General features: G+C 48.5%; 1 long non-coding RNA gene across 1 annotated transcript; it reads right to left on the reverse strand.

Moving 5' to 3' along the window:
* Positions 1 to 2,061: 2,061 nt before the first annotated feature.
* LOC122387596 lies at positions 2,062 to 13,298 on the reverse strand. Its single transcript, XR_006257624.1, has 2 exons — positions 12,995 to 13,298; positions 2,062 to 3,097 (listed from the first exon to the last, which is right to left on the reverse strand). It is a non-coding gene; the product is annotated as an uncharacterized LOC122387596 (long non-coding RNA).
* Between the last annotated feature and the right edge of the window lie 443 nt (positions 13,299 to 13,741).

The following is a 13,741-nucleotide window of genomic DNA, read 5'->3' on the forward strand; positions in this document are numbered from 1 at the left end:
CCCCCCCAGTTAACATGTTAGAGGAGGCCCTGTACTTGGCCGATTGCGCTGAAAGTTGGCATGCAGGTAGGCACCCACTAGGCACTGCATATCCATTTGCCAGAGTTGGGGTGCTGCTGCACGTGCGCACGTGCAGGGGTCGTTTCCAGATCTCGAGAACGGCTGGACCGATAGCGCTCAAATTTGGTACACGGTTAGGGACCAGTTAGTAGGGTGCCGTGCACAAGTCAGTTGGGACCCATTTTGCACGTGCGCACGTGCAGGGTGCCGCTTCCAGATCTCGAGAACGGCTGGGCCGATTGTGCTCAAATTTTGCACATCGCTAGAGACCAATTAGTAGGGTGCCGTGCACAAGTCAGTTGGAGGTACCCCTTGCAATTTCGCACGTGTAAGGCCCACCCTCTCGCTCGCTCCATTAGTCGCCCCTCAAGGCGTTATACTGGTTATATTCATAATGTCTCTCAAAACTGTGCTAAAAACCATTCAGGATAATGAACACAATGTTAACCATAGAGGAATTTTTTATAATTTTCCCACCAATTCAACCCTCACCCGGCGGGGGGGTGATGCACCCCCCCCCCCAGGTTTTTCACAAATAATGTTAAAAACGGCGGCGCCACCAAATTTGGCATAGGCCGTACTTGCCCGGCGGAGAGCCGGACAGATCACCGCCAGCCGACACGGCCTATCCTATAGGGCAACCTTTTGGCACCTATCCTGAATATATCAGGTCTCAGTCTTTTCAGGTCAGGTCACCAGGTCACAAAAACCGGTACAAGGTCAGGGGAAAATCGGACTAGTTAGTTTAGCGGCAACTGAATGCCAGAGCATAAGTAGGGTAAGGAGAGGTAACTTCGTGAAATCCTCAACTTCGTGATGCGCAATTTCCCAGAAATCTGAAAGCTTGGAGCGCTGTCAACCACCTCATCCTGTGGGGCTCGGGTAGTAGGCGGAGTGACGTACCTAAGCAGTTGTCCCTCCTTCGGTTTATATGGTATAACCTAAAATGTATTTTTCCTACCATTTTACTCATAAACTAAGCACTTTGACGTAACAATAGCCGCGTTTACATAGGGCTAGTTGCCAGATAGTGGTATTCCGATACCGAGACATTTATTCCACTAACGAGACTTCTCAGGCACATTCCGCTAGTTCTGACGACCTATCGGGCCTTCTGGCGGGTGCAGTTATTTTTTTACATCTTAGTTTTTGTTTACGCGTTTTTAGACGTTTTTCGGCGCACTGTTGTTGAAGTTACACAGGTCTATTTTACAGCTATTTTTTATTCACAAAACTGCTGCAATTTTTAGAACTTTTTTTTGCATATCGACATTTTGATGGAATTGGAATGCATTAAAAGATGTTTATTCTTAAATCTTGAATGCCAATATAATAACAATGTGAATCGAGCCACGCTGGTAGCGAAATATTACGAATCAATGATAATAACAGTAACCGGCAGAAAATATGTAGTTACCGCCATTGTATAGATAATACTATATATTCCGCGTGAAATTGACAGGAGATACCACAATAGTAATAGCCTAAACAAATATTGAAATAACTGAAAGCTCATAATACCCGCCTAGCACTGCTAACGCTGACCATTTTCTTCGGACATTAAATGCTTACCATACCATAACATCTGAAGATAATGAACCTGAACCTCGAAAAGCGAGTTGTCCAGTTTCAGTCTCAGTTTGTGCGGTACTGGGATACATTCATTATCAGTGAATCAAATAAAAATGGTCCGGGGCATCATGCTGTGATTATATGAACCAGTTAATATGTATAAAATCTAGTTATTGGCCAAACGTAACGGCCATGGACCGTAGGTTGACGACCCCGAAATTTAGCGAAATGAAGTATAGGTTCAAGCACTTTAAATAATGCTGGTGCGTGGAGCTGAATAGTGATGTAAATGTGGCCACAGTCTACAAACACGATAACAAATATCGATTGCGCTTCCGCTTCGCTCAACGAGAGCCATGCTCGTTCTTGCTCATGAAACAGTGCATCCCCATAAAATGAAAAGTCTGAACGAATGCATTCAGGTTCCTATACCTCTGAATCACCTTATATTGAGATCCGTTTCTTAACAGGAACACAAACGCGGCCCATCAATTTGTCAGTACTAAGGCAACAGCGTCTGACAAGTGACAACGCATCAAATGGCCAACTTCTGACACTATCTACCAATACGGTTACGGCAATAAAATTGCATTGCAAAATGCAAATAATATTGCACCATTTCCAAGCGCAGCTTGAAACCAAGTGCGACCAGCTAGTGTCATTTTCACAACCAAGTGCGACCAGTTAGTGTCTCGAGAATCGAGATACATTCCAACTGCATAGGTACCGCAGTAACCCATTAGGGGCGAAAGGAAACACATGACTTGTGTACGACCAGCGTTCTGTCAGCGTACGACGCATAAAGCATACTGCTCAAACAACTGCGATCCCGAACAACACAACACAGAGCTCCGAAACGAATGGTTTACAAAAGTCTACGACTGACGACGTCGAAACAGTACGTTCATCGGGACTAGTCACATGACACGGTCAACCCAGCTGGGTTATGGGTACTAATTGCGCTTCAAATTGACCTCTGACAGCCATTTACTTACGCTAGTTTGATGCATAAAACTGTACATTGAAACTCAAGCGGCAGCACATAGGTCTCCATCAAGGTGGTTATATACAACAGAGCACCTCGCTAAAACGAGCGCGAGCCGCACTGTCACACTGACAGTTAACACTGAGCCGCGAGTCGTGACAGTCGCACTGCGTCATATGCACGCAGATGTCGCACTCACGGCACCGTTGCTGGCACTGCACTGCGGGTGGACACGCGCGGTGCAGTAGCTCCACGGTGTGCGGCTCACCGGAGGGATTATCAGTCTCCGACCGGACAGTCCAGGCGGGAAATGCGGTGTCTTCAATCATGACCGCCGTCCCCGTCTCCGCGGAGTGCCGCACGGCGGCGACGCGGCGGCGTCGGATCTTGAGCTGGTGGACACTGGACTCATGCCAGAGCTACCAGCTTCAGCCCTTCAGCATCCTGTCATCAGCAAACTCCAGCAGAGCTCCAATGCAACTGGGAAAATAAAATTTATGCTGTTAAGCTAAATCATGCAAAACATTTCCTTGCACAGGATTCTCTTGCGCAGTTCAGCAAAATCTTCTGTGATATCCATGGCCGTGACAAGAGGACTTGATGCCATTGTAAAAAATATAGGTTCATTGGTTCTCATTTACCCACATCGAGCCTCTATAGGTAACATTCATTTGTATATCATGAAGTATGTTAACTACACCATATTTATTGCAACAGACTGACATGAAATATGTAGGAATGGCAAGGGAGACAGGCGCGGATCCAGGGGGGGGGGCGACGGGGGCGGCCGCCCCCCCCCCGCCATCAGAAAAAGGCGCCCATATCCCGCGGCAGAGAGGGCGCCCCGAGCAGAAGAGCGGCGACACAGCAAAGGTTCAGCAGAAATAGGGCGCCTCCAGCAGAAGTTGGGCTCACCAAGCAGGAGAGTGACGCCCAATTGCCTATTCACAGCAGATGAGAGTCGCCCCAGCAGCAGATGGGCGCCCCCAGCAGAAGAGGGCGTCTCGTTACAAGAATGTAAAATACCTTCTGTTCAAGAGGGGCGCCCCTGGCAGCGGAAGGGCACCCTTAGCAGGAGACGTGTCCGGTGTCCCCCTGAAGAGGAGCGACGCCCCAGCAAAAGGAGAGAGGCGCCCCCATTCCGAGAAGAGGGGCGCCCTGACAGCAGCTGGGCGCCCCAGCAAAAAAGGAGCCCCATAATAAGAAAATGGGTGCCACTGGCAGAAGAGGGGCGCCCCAGCAGAAGAGAGGGGTCTCCAGCAGGAGACGGGCGCCCCAAGCAGAAGAGGGGCGCCCCAGCAGAAGAGAGGCGCCACAGCAAAAGCTAATCAGAAATGGGGAGCCTCCAGCAGAGTTTGGGCCCGCCAAACAGGATATGGGTGCCCCATTGACAATATCCGGCAGAAGACAGACGCCCCAGCAGCAGATGGGCGCCCCCGGTAGAAGAGGGGCGCCCCATTACAAAAAGAAAAGGAGTATATTCTACCAAGAGGGGCGCCCGTGACGACAGCGGAAGGGCAACCTCAGCAGAGGGGCGGTGCCCCAGTAAAAGGAGAGGCGTGCCCCGTTCCGAGCAGCAGAGGGTCGCCTCGCCCCAGAAAAAAACAGGAGCCCCATAAGAAGAAAAGGGGTGCCTCTGGCAGAAGAGAGACGTTCCCCGCAGTGGAAGGGCGTCCCCACAAGAGTGGCGTCTCCAGCAAAAGAGAAGTGCCCCCTGCAAGAGAGGGGCACCCCACCAAAAGTTGGGCAGAAATGGGGCGCCTCCAGCAGAATTTGGGGTCGCCCAACAGGAGAGGGCCGCCCTATTCACAGTAGAAAAAAGACTCCTCAGCAGCAAAGGGGCGCCCTAACAGAAAAGGTGCACTCGTAGTAGAAGTGGGACGCATCAGGAAGAAGAGGGGCACTTCTAGCAGAAGATGGGCGTCCCAGATAAGTGGGCCGCCTACAGCAAATTGGTCGTTCTTAGAAGGAAGAAATGAGGCGACTTAAGCAAAGTGGGTCTCTCCATAATGGATTAGGCGATCCAAGCAGAGGTTGGGCGCCCCCGGGAAGTGAGGCATACCAGCATAAGTGAGACGCTTCCAGAAAAAGGAGGGGGCATCACCGGGAGAAGAAGGACTGCACCAGTAAATGGAGGCCACCTTTTTGCTAATATCTTTTGCTAGGGTAGCGGTGCCCATCTACGACTTTTAACCCGTGCCGTGCTGGTGGTCTGAGTTTTCCGTGTCCTGCTGGGGAGGGGGGAGGGCACACTCCCTCGTCTAACTCGGCTCCTGGGCCGCGTAGTGACACGCGATAAGCGGCATTCGAAAGATCGCCAAAAAAAAAAAAAAAACAGGACGAAAACAAAACGGTCATTTTTTTAGGTCAGGTCGAATGTCAGGTCACCAGAGGTCATCAAAGGTAAAATGTTGCCTGTTTCAAAAATTTTTCCGTTTTCGAAGCAGCGGCACATAACTCGGAAACCAATAGAGCTATAGCGCCGCAGAAAAGCGCATTCGATAGCCCTTTTAAAGGTGTTTCTGCAAGCTGCGCTCAGATTTGACCTCAGGTCAACGGTTTAGCCTTCAGAGGGCAAAAGACTCTAAAAATAGCCTTTTTACGAACAATGTTTTCCTGCAATAACTTTTGACTCAAGAGAGTCTCGACATTATGTTTGCTAGCATTGCGTTTCTGTCGTCGAGACACGTCGAACAAACTAAAGGTTGACCTTATGAAAGGTAATTTTGAGAATTTGACCTCAGGTCAAGGTCATGACCTGACCGGGAAAGGTCATGCTGCATAGCAGTCGATGCGTATCGTCGAGCTGAACACAGCTGAGGTGTTTTTATCTCTCTAGCTTGAATCTATCAAAAGTTATTTAAAAAAAAACTGCTGCGCACATTTCATGACATGGGATGACCTCTGGGATATAATGAGTGGTCACACTAGGCGCAATGTTCTTATTCAGTGTGTTAATTTTATATGTATCCCAATGCTTGATATTGTCTAGAATGGCGCTCGTCCAAAAGAGATGCCTTTCAGTTTTCTCCCAAAGACTTAATTATACCTACCTACCTAATGGAGACGTCGCACAACTGACCTGACCTTAAGATATCGAAATTCCGAGATATACGTTTCATGAATAGTGTTGCTTTCATCAATCGCTGAAAGGTTCAAAGCAATCATTCATTCGGTATAGCAATGGTAAGCATTTGAACTTTTTCTTAGGCTAGGTCACTTGGCATAACCTGGTGACCTGACCTTCCATCACCCGCGTCAGAAACTTTTACAACATGTGCAAAAAAGATGCATGATAAGGTATGCTGAAAATGGCGGCGCTGCGCGCAGCCGTTTTTCAGATATTTGCGAAAACCTGAGGGGGAGCGCGATAACGCCCCCTAGCACGGCGCGGGCTTTTAGCTCCCGATTTTGACGGTTTGGCGCCCCCTTTGTATGGAGCGCCCCCGGAATGCCAGGTCGCCCCTATTTCGACTTGCCGCCCCCCCTCCCGAAAATTCCTGGATCCGCCCCTGAAGGGAGATGGGTAAATAAGCTAAATAGGTTGCAGGATTTATTGGCACCAAACAGGTCAGAAAGTAGAAGTTCAAACAATCTTACAAACTACACCAGAGAAAGTCTTTGAATTAGGCACAAAATTATACCACAGAAATAAAAACAATGTAGTTTTGTAGAGCATTTCCCAAAAGATAATTGTGATTCAGCCTTGCTCCCATCTGAGATTGAATAAATACAAATTATGAGGTGAAAGTTACTGAAAAGCAGTTTTTTTTAGAAAACAGCTTCAATCCATGTTTGCCTGATTTCAAACTCAAGGCAACATCTCATAGCTTTGACAGCATGAAATTTCATTATTGAGGTTACAATTTCCATAATCTTGTCATTGTCACATTTCACAAACAGTGCACTTAATATGGATAACTAACACCAAATCAGCCAACCTTGTATCTTTATCTGGTGAAACTCAAGAAACCAATAAAGCAAACAATTTCTGAGCAAAACATTTAGGTATTTGACAAGCTCGACTACTGCCATGCAGCCTAATGCTCGTTGTTACAGATTAAATACCTACTTTTCAAATATAAATTTGGTAGTTCAATATATAATGCACTGTAAAAAATATTGACGAGCTATGTGTCAAAACAAGGGTCTCGAAACAGTCACCAGGTTGTCAATGCTTCCGGTACCTACCACTTGACTAGTTACCGCTTAGTTAGCTTACAGGCTGAGAACTATCCAGATCGTTATGATCCGGTATTGTAATGATACCCTAGGTGTACCTTTGTTTTGAAGTGCTGAATTAACTATCAAGGTTGTTTGACGTCTGTTTTCGCCTCAATCCGAAACGAGGAAGACCCTCATCAAATTATTAGGTGAAAGCCAGCCTCAGGATGATCAAAATACTAGGGGTAGTTTTGTCATAGTAATCTGTGAAGGGTGCGGAACAAGTCGTAGCAATGCACTCGTCACTAAACCAGCCTGAGATTATTCGCCAGGTAGCTGCTGCGTTTCCCTACTTGCTGAATCATGTTTGCAACTTTCCATTTCCAGACACTTTTTACGGCAAATAAATTGTTGGGGTATTTGGAAGGTGAATGACAATTTTATTTCTATAAGTCAATACATTTGTATTTCCGATTGCCCTAAAACTTTTTTTTAATCGTTTGCGGTAGGTTTTTATTGTTCGCAATAAAGTTGCGCACCTGTGAATCCTTCACTTAATGCGTTCCCGGCTTACCCGGCGCCGGTTGCGCCGTGTGCCGTGCCGCGTTCGGTCGGGGGTGCGTGCGTCTGTGAAGTGCGAGTGTTTATCACTGGGCAAGCCTGTATCGTTTCCATTTGTGCAGTGTCTAGTTATGAAGAATTACTTCCCGATATATGACCTGCAGTGATCGACGTTCTGATTCAATAACTTGCCATAAGCCATTATTCTCAACTAAATCGCGCAGAGACGTTTGCAAAGTTGTCGGGGGGGGGGGGGGGGGGGAACAAGAGCGATTTTAAATGAATTGCTCTCCATGCAGTGCAATAGGACTTAGGTTTAATTTTTCAAAAGTTGTGGAGCCGCCCCCGGTGTCCGGCCTGGCCAACTCTCTCAAGAACCGACAGCTAACGGAACACTGAAGTTTCACTACGACGATTTCCGCCAAAGTTATGAAGAAAAGGCAAGTGCAAGAAGTACAAAACTTCTCTTGGTAATCAAAACTTAGGTTTGGCAAATTCCAAACCCTAAGTCACTACAACTGTGGATATAAATAAGCTGGTTATTGACTGCCAAGCTCTGGCCAATCTGAGGTTCAGACCTATCATCAAGTTCATGAGGCAGCTGCGGTTGGGCGGCTCACGGGCTCCACTGCATAGGCTCAGACAGGTACTCTACAAAATGTCTTCTGTGTTCTTAGGTTCAGATCTATCGATATGTGCATGCTTCTGATTCGGTTGATAACTGTAAACGGGCGCTGGAAGTGAAAGGTTCGCTTGATATACGAAAGGTGCATTGCAAGAAAGCACATTATTTCAGAAATACACTTTCATTTTATCTTGAGCGTTTTTGGAATGGGCCGGATGAATTCGTCATCAAACCGGTAAGGGATTTCGTTTGAAGACCACCGATATTTAAGAATATGATGGTCTTCAAACGAATTCGCTGGCAAATTCGATGACTGGCCAGGCGCGCACACAGGATTTTTGAATGGGGGGGGGCACGACCTTCGAACTGGGCCCCCCATGCCGAAGGGCCCCCCCCAAAAAAAAAAATACGGCTCACGGGGCTATATTTAGGTTGGTTTGAAGCTTGAGCAATTGGTTTGTCAATGCATGGTAAAACAATTATTTCGGTACTAGCTTAATTTTCAAAACATATATATATTTTTACGCTAGCATGTTTTTTTCTCAAATGCGACTCAGAGCCGGTACATATACCTAATCATCTAATTTATTACGTAAAACATTTCATTAATAAACATTTTTACAAGTCCCTCAGAAATCAGCCCCGGGCAGCGACTGACTGCCGGCCGGCCGACCGGCCCCGGGTGGCTAGAAGCAGGGGCCTGTCACTGTTTGGCCCGGATGTGTAGGAGCGGGAGCAGCACTCCTTCTTTACGTATATTCGCATATTTTTTTAGGCACATCGACATGAAATGTCATTATATCTGATACGATGCGGGATCACAGACTAGAGAATAGAGATCCAGCTTATAACTTATATTTAATGTTTAACCAATGAATCAAATCAACAGGACTATGTACGATGCATGTCGGACACGTACCCAGAATTTCGCCCAAGAGGGGGTCACCTGCTGGTCACCTGACCCCGGGCCCGCGAGTCACCCGGGGGCCCGGGGTCAGCTCAGGCATTATGTATCCAGGACCTTTCGATGGGAGGAGGGAGGCACGGTGGGTCCAGTCTCACTGGCAGACGGGTCTCTTTAAAACGGTCTTTGCATGAGAAAATGTGGAAAATGGGCAAGCAAAAGTATCATTTATGCCCGAGGAGTGTGCCTAATGTACACTAATGCCTAATTTACATGGTATTTTACGAGCGAGCGAAGCGAACGAGCTCCTCGAGTCACCGGTGTGTGGCGCGCTCAGAGGTGCCAGTGAAAGGCCGTCAGATGCGCTGGTGTTGGGTCCTCACAGGCGCCGTTGCGGGGTCTTAGGGCTTAGAGACACTGGTGAGTGGTGGGGCCATCATTGGCATGTGTGTGGCCCTGCAAAATGGCCTGCAAGTGGAAAGTGGCCCGTCATAGGCTGGCAATGACACTCAGAGGCTGGTAAGAGGCCCTCAGAGTCACTGGTACGTGGCCCGCAGAGGCGTCGGTGGGGGACTCTCAGAGCCGCCGATGTAGGCCCTTAAGATGCGCTGGTGGGGGTCCCTTGGAGGTGGGGCGAGGGGCCTCGCAGTTGCCGTTGTGGGTGCCTTTAGAAACACTGGTGTGGACCGTGTGTCTATCACAGACGGATGTGGAGCCATAGCAGCCAATCCCTCATTGGCCGTTACTAGGGCCCTGAGCGGCCGGTGAGGTCTCTCAGAAACCGGCATTGGGCCTTTATGAAGATAATTGTGGCTACATAGGAGCCAATAACGTCCCCCCACAAGCCCTGTGGTGTCCTTCCGAGTTGAAGTGCGGCCAGCGCGAACCCTCTGCTACCAACTGGCGCTGCAGCGCCCCTCGGTTTCGAAGGAACCCTAAACCCGAGAACGGGCACGTACCCCCTCGCTCCCTTGCTATGTCACTGAATCCAAGTGATTAGGGACCCTTTAGGTAATCAGGGGCGTTTCAGATGACCAGGGGTTTTCAATTGATCAGGGGCCCACCAGGTGACCATGGGCCCCTCTGGTAACCAGGCGCCCCTCAAGTAACCAGGGACCCCATCAATAACCAGGGCCCCTCAGTAAACGGGGGCCACTCAGGTAAGTGTAGGAGTCCCGCAGATAACCAGGGCCGGCAAGGCTTCTCAGGTCCGTTTTTGACAAGGCTCTTATTGACTCAGGTGCGAGCCCTTTGCCATCAGCAGATGGTCCTTTCAAGCCTTTTGAGGGCCGTTTAACGTCTCTTGAGTTTCCATTGAGGCCTTCTAAGGGCCCTTTGAGCAGTCGAGGGGCCTTTGAGGCCTTTTGAGGGCCTCTTGACGTCAGCTGAGGACCGTTGGACGCCAGCTGAGGATCGTTTTTGGGCCTTCTGATGGCCATAAGACGCCAATAGATGACCCTCTGAAACCAACTGGGGCCCTCTGACACCAGCTAAGGGCACTTTAAGTTTGACGCTAGCTCAGGGCCCTCTGACCCTAGCTCAAGGTCCTTTGACGCTCTTTAAGGCCTTCTGAGGGCCCATTGAGGTCTTCTAGTTCTAAGGGCCCCTTGAGGCTTTCTAAGGGCCCTTTGAGGCTTTTTAAGGGCCGCTTGACGCCAGCTGAGGACCGTTGGACTCCAGCTGAGGACCGTTTGAGGCCTTCTGATGGCCATTTGGCGCCAGCTGTGGGCCATCTGGCACCAGCTGGGGGCCCTCTGACACCAGCTAAGGACCCTTTAGAGCCTTCGGAGAGCCGTTTGACGCAAGGACATGGCCCTCTGACGCCAGCTCAGGGACCTTTGACACCCTTTAAGGCCTTCTGACGTCCGTTTGACGTTAGCTGAGGGCCCTTTGAGGCCATCTGAGGGCCCTTTAAGGCCATCTGAGAGCCCTGTGAGGTCATCTGAGGGCCCCTTAAGGCCATCTGATGGCCCTTTGACACCATCTAAGGGCCCTTTGACACCAGATGAGGGCCCTATGACGCTGAGGGCCCTTTGAGGTCATCTGAGGGCCCTTCGAGGCCAACTGAGGGCCTTTTGAGACCATCTGAGGGCCCTTTAAGGCCATTTGAGGGCCCTTTGTACACGGTCTTCGGTGGTCTAAGGATTAGTTAGAGGCCCATTTGAGGCGGCCTTCGGCCGCCTCAAATGGGCCCCTATTCCTTCGAGGTGGGCCCCCCAACTCGAATGGGGGGGGCACGGGCCCGTGTGCCCCCCCCTTGTGTGCGCCCTTGATGACTGGATTGTGCGGCGTAGGATCTGCTGGTCATCTGACTATGGGTTGATTAGGGCCTAGTTGGGGGGTTCGTCGTGGGGTTCAAATGTATAGCAATACGTTAGTTTTGACCTAGTTTGAGCTTCATTCGTTAACCCGCGCACCGACGGGGGGGCGGATATCCGCCCCCCTGAGGTTTTTCGCGAATAGCGGGAAAACCGCGGCGCGTAGCGCCGCGAAATTTGGTATGACTATTTGCTCATCAATTTTACACATGGTGCGCAAGTTTGAACCTCCTACCTTTAAAGGTCAGGTCACCAGGTCACTTTGAATGACCCAACCTCAAGTCACTTTTTTGCAACTTTGTCACCGTGCCAGAGCTACAGTAGATGTCGGAGGCCTTTGAAAGTCGCAGGATGTTATAAGGTCATTAGTAGCTACAAGTTGTATATCTCGGAATTTTGATATCGGTGACCTAAGGTCAGGTCAATTTCGCGACCTCCCCATTATAAGTCAATGGGGGAAAAATCAACTCCCTATTTTTACCACTAAAACGGGTCGGAATGGCCCCATATACCATACATGACTTCATATACGATCAACCTTCACTACCTTGAGGTCTGTTTTGCTGTTGGGCAGCTATGAGGTCATGTGACGTCATCAAAGGTCACCAAAGGTTTTTGGCCAATAACTCCGTACAGGAACAAGATACAGCCGCGTAGATGGTCTCATTGTGTTCAGCTCGTCAAGACGCATCTAGACGCATCAAGACGAATGATATACATGATGACCTCGAGGTCACGTGACCTGAGGTCAACCTTTGACCTTGACCTTTCGAGGTCAACATATATATCATTCGATGCGGATTGACGAGAGGATCACGATGATGCCCTTAGTTTGCTCCTATCTTGACTAATTCGAAAGTTATTCGAGAAAAACTCTCTCCATATCTAGCGCCGCCATTTTGAATTTTTCGACCCCTGTGACGTCATCTTTGACCTGACCTGAAAATGACCTTAGTAAAAATTGTAGATCTTGACCGTGCGTATCCGATGCCGTTTACCGCTTGTCGCTATCTTGCTTCGTTCTCGAGATCTCAGGGGGGGGGGCGGTCATCCGCCCCCCCCCGTCGGTGCGAAGTTGGCGCAGACCCCCGTCGGTGCGCGGGTTAAGTAGGAACAAGACGATGCTTCTTTTGAACATCGTCACTAAACAAGCCGCCCTCGTTTTGACATTGTTTTTCGTTATTATTGTTACTAGGTACTTTGTTATCACACACAGCATTAACGAGGACCTGCTTCCAAAACAAGGCAGAAACGCTCCAGCTATTTTTGGGACGTGGTAAAAACTAACCGACACCTGGTAACTGTCATCTGACGAACACAAAACAAGCCAGGGGCTCGCAGCGTGTGTCAAAAGTAGGATGCAAAACTAGTCTGTACCCCCGACATTTAGCGTTGAGAATCATTTGACGAGGGGCTAGTCAATATTTTTTACAGTGTGAAACACCCAGCTCAATAGAGGCAATTATGATAATGACAGCAGGTAAGCAAAGCAAAAACAAAATCAAATATTTCTTCTACAGAAAAAAGCACTTGTACCCACTCAACTTAATTTTACTAAATCACTGATTTGAATTATCAGTCATCACCAGACTTGCAAAAAACTTTCTATGATATTATGCCACAAAAAAACAAAGTATCTGAAATTGCACAATATAAGCACCAGCCACTGGAGCGGTATGATGGGGTCTCGTAACTTGAATGTTCGGTCTGTAAGAGCATGCCTGACTTGACTTAACGGCTTTGAGACATCACCTTTGCAGCAGCTCCTCCTATTCTTTTTTAACATTAACTTAAACTATCATTACCATGCTATGATGATGAGGTGGCTGGTTTCGGGCGCATGAAAAGTAGCAGTCCTTCTTTCATTCTATTTCCTTGTTTTCACATGCTGCACAAAATGTTTTTTCTTCCACGTTCCTTCTGTCATTATAAAAAATAATAGGTATCATAATTGCTTCACTTCTTCTTTATATTCCAAGTATTGCTGCTGCAATTCATCACATCTCCCGTTTGTAAACCATTGCCCTATGGCCGCTAAAGTAAATAAGTGGAATGCGCCAGAAATTGTCAAAATCGCGCCAAAATAGCAAACTAAGATGAGAAAAAATAACCGCACCCCTTCTGGCCGGATAGGTCGTCAGAACTAGCGGAATGTGCCTGAAATGTCTCGTTAGTGGAATAAATGTCTCGGTATCGGAATTCCACTATCTGGCAACTAGCCCCATGTAAACGCGGCTAATATTACATGTCGTTAACCGTAGTACCGATTGTTTCACTCATTGTCCCTACCTCGTCAAGCTTCCTTTTAGCTAGCCTCACAGCTTTATTAATCCGCGCCGGGCCGGGACTTCCGCGCCGTCTTAAAGAAACCTCGGAATAATGCAAGAAGTTGCAGCTTTGCAGTGCCCCCAGTGTAAGGGAACCTTTTGCAGGAGATGAAACAAGTAACGCGGCATATGGTAACGGGCAACGGCTCTTGAGAGTTCACAACATCCATTCCTCCAACTTCCCTAAATGTTCGCCCAAGGTCAAGCTGATCACGTGACTTCACT

The sequence above is a fragment of the Amphibalanus amphitrite genome, unplaced genomic scaffold (assembly GCF_019059575.1).
Source record: "Amphibalanus amphitrite isolate SeventyFive unplaced genomic scaffold, NRLGWU_Aamphi_draft 000291F_arrow, whole genome shotgun sequence".
In the NCBI taxonomy this organism is placed as follows: domain Eukaryota; kingdom Metazoa; phylum Arthropoda; class Thecostraca; order Balanomorpha; family Balanidae; genus Amphibalanus; species Amphibalanus amphitrite.